Source organism: Lipophrys pholis (assembly GCF_963383615.2).
Source record: "Lipophrys pholis genome assembly, chromosome: 16".
Taxonomy (NCBI): Eukaryota; Metazoa; Chordata; class Actinopteri; order Blenniiformes; family Blenniidae; genus Lipophrys; species Lipophrys pholis.
This window is the reverse complement of record NC_137634.1, coordinates 11453450-11455896: the sequence shown is the minus strand read 5'-3', so window position 1 is coordinate 11455896 and position 2447 is coordinate 11453450. Positions and strand designations below refer to the sequence as shown.

The window sequence follows — 2447 nt, the reverse complement described above, 5'->3', positions numbered from 1 at the left end:
AAGTATCTTTATCTTCGTCCTGGTATACATTTAGATCGTTTAAGTTGGTGACAATAGATGCTGATACTCTTTCAGCGTGTCAGCATCGGGCCATGTCTTGACCTGAGACGACACAGACCACAACAATAGTCAAAGCCGAGCTCGCAGGTTATGTTTACAGGCTGCAATCAGGCAGCGTCTTCTGTGTGAGGACCTCTTTAAATGTTTCAATGCAGTTTGACTTCAGGTCCGAGCTCTGGTTCCGGTGTGGCTGCTCTGTATACTCGCAGGACCTGGATCAGCTTTCAACCACGTTGTCGCCGATGTTTGTCCAACCGTGTAAACTCAGATTTCAGTCAACCGACCATGTTTACATGAACTTTTGAAGTTCAGCGCAAGTCAGACCCGCCCAATAACTCGGTGTTTTAATAGATATCATGTAGACGTAGTGCATAAGAAGTCTTGTCAAAGTTCGTTAAAAGTTCAAATTTGCCTTGAGGTGCGTCTATGGATTGCCAGAAGATGTAACCGCAGGATTGATGTTTTCTCGTCCCATATGACAGCTTTGTATTTTTTAGCCAAAACCACACTCATACCTTAACGCCAACTTGTCTTTGTGCCTAAATCTCACCACTCAGCAATCTGACGCTCTTCTCTGAAATCAAACTGTCTAGATCAGACCGATTACGACCAAACTGATGTTGTCCTTTAATGACGAGCTGTTGGTGCAGTTATTATCTCCACAATCATTTTGAGGAAAAAAACAACACAATTGTTTTTTTGTTTTTTTTTTGCAGTGCAGCCCAGTGAGCCAGCGACAAGTCTTAAGCACCGTGTGTGTGAAAACTCGCTGATGGTGTGTCGTGAAAGTTACAGCTTCTCTTTACCCGTCTTAATTAAATCATAATGTTTATATTTACCAAGGCCCTGATATAAGACATGAATGCCTAAACAGTCTCACGCCACAGTTTCTGTCTTTTTTTTTTTAGTCACACATGGTGACACAGCAGCGGTGCCATGTTATGTACCTCAATCAGTTTCATTTAAATGTTATTTTCACAGCAGCAGCAAGAATTGCTGGCAAACGTGTTTACTCTTTGTGCATCAGTCAGGTTGATAACTTCATTTTTTTTATTTTATTTTTTTTAAATGGAATGAAAACCAAACAAGCATCATCTTGACGGAGAGGGATCGTTTGACTGGACGTTATTCTGTGTGGACAATACTGCTCAGAAGAAGAAAAAAAAAAAAGCAAATAAACAGTCCTCAGTGGTTAAAGAAAAAATGAATGAAAGTCAAACTGAAGCCAGAATAAAACAGCCTCAGCCGAAGCTGAATATAAGTCAGTAGTCAAACTTAGGATGAAAGAAGACGGGACTTCGTCAAAAATATTCAACACAATGTCGTAAAAATGGGGAGGGGGGGGGGAGTGACACCCAGAAAAAAATCTTCCTGAAAATGCTCAGATGTGCTCCTTGTTTTCTTTGTCTCTCATGTCAGGATTTATCAAGACATCATGTCTGTTTTTCTATTCTAGTTGAAAGCCAAACGTCCTCTGCTAATTTCAATCAAACTAAAATAAGCCATGGTGGTTTTTTTTGTTTTTTTAACCCAGAAAAGCAGAACGATGACTTTTTTTTTTTTTTATTCTAATTATTCGTCATGCTTGTTGTTCATATCATTGTTGTTCAGAGTTTAGCATCCTTTCGTTGCATTATGTAGATGTAGATTTTGTGCGTACGTCATTATGATTATCTGTGTTTGTCTTCCATGTGATGGATTGTTGAACGGAACAAAATTGCTCGATGAAGAAAAAGTTGCTCTTTCTCCTCTGATCATTTCCCCTCCTGCGATATTATCATTAATGTCTATATGTTTGCCCTGTTGTTTTTCTTTTCCTCTTCACCTCATTAGTTCTTGAGCCACCTATTTATTTTATCTCAAACATGGGTCTGCAGACCACTTTAAGTGTGGGAGTGCCTGTGAGCGTGAATGTAATGAGCGTGCGCCTCTCTGAAAGACAAATGTGATGTAAGCTGAGGGATTTTTTTCTTTTTCTTTTTTTTTTCTTCTGACAGTACATATATAAATACGTGTACAGGAAGGAGTAAACAGAGGGTTTTGCTGAAGGAAGTGAGATCCAAAGCACTTGTCTAACAACATAAATAACTTCTTTCGTGGCTTGTCTGCGTTCAGGCTTTACAGTGGAGGGGCGTCGTTCATACACACATTATCAGCTATATCAGTGTGGAGGGAGAACGTGAAGAGGAAACTACTGTAAAGATGATAATGTTGATTTTTTTCTTTTTTTTTTTTTTTATTATTGTTTTGAAATTTGAAGTGTAAAATAACTTTTTGACTCACTATATTTAATTAAAGTCCTTTCTTCTCTGTGAAATGTGTCTGGTCTTTGTTGCTTTCCTTCACACGTGTGAGGATTATATGCAGCTGATATGAGGGTAAAGGGG

At 38.9% G+C, this 2447-nt stretch overlaps 1 protein-coding gene across 4 annotated transcripts in view; it reads left to right on the top strand.

Annotated features, from left to right (window-relative positions):
- The window catches only part of LOC308121977 (transcription factor COE1), a 93995-nt gene extending 92697 nt beyond the window's left edge, over positions 1 to 1298 (top strand). For all 4 annotated transcript variants that reach the window (XM_080483554.1, XM_080483550.1, XM_080483553.1 and 1 more), the window contains one exon: positions 1 to 1298. This exon is cut by the window's left edge and continues 1555 nt beyond it. The gene's annotated coding sequence lies outside the window, so the exon portion shown is untranslated.
- The last annotated feature ends 1149 nt before the right edge of the window (positions 1299 to 2447 follow it).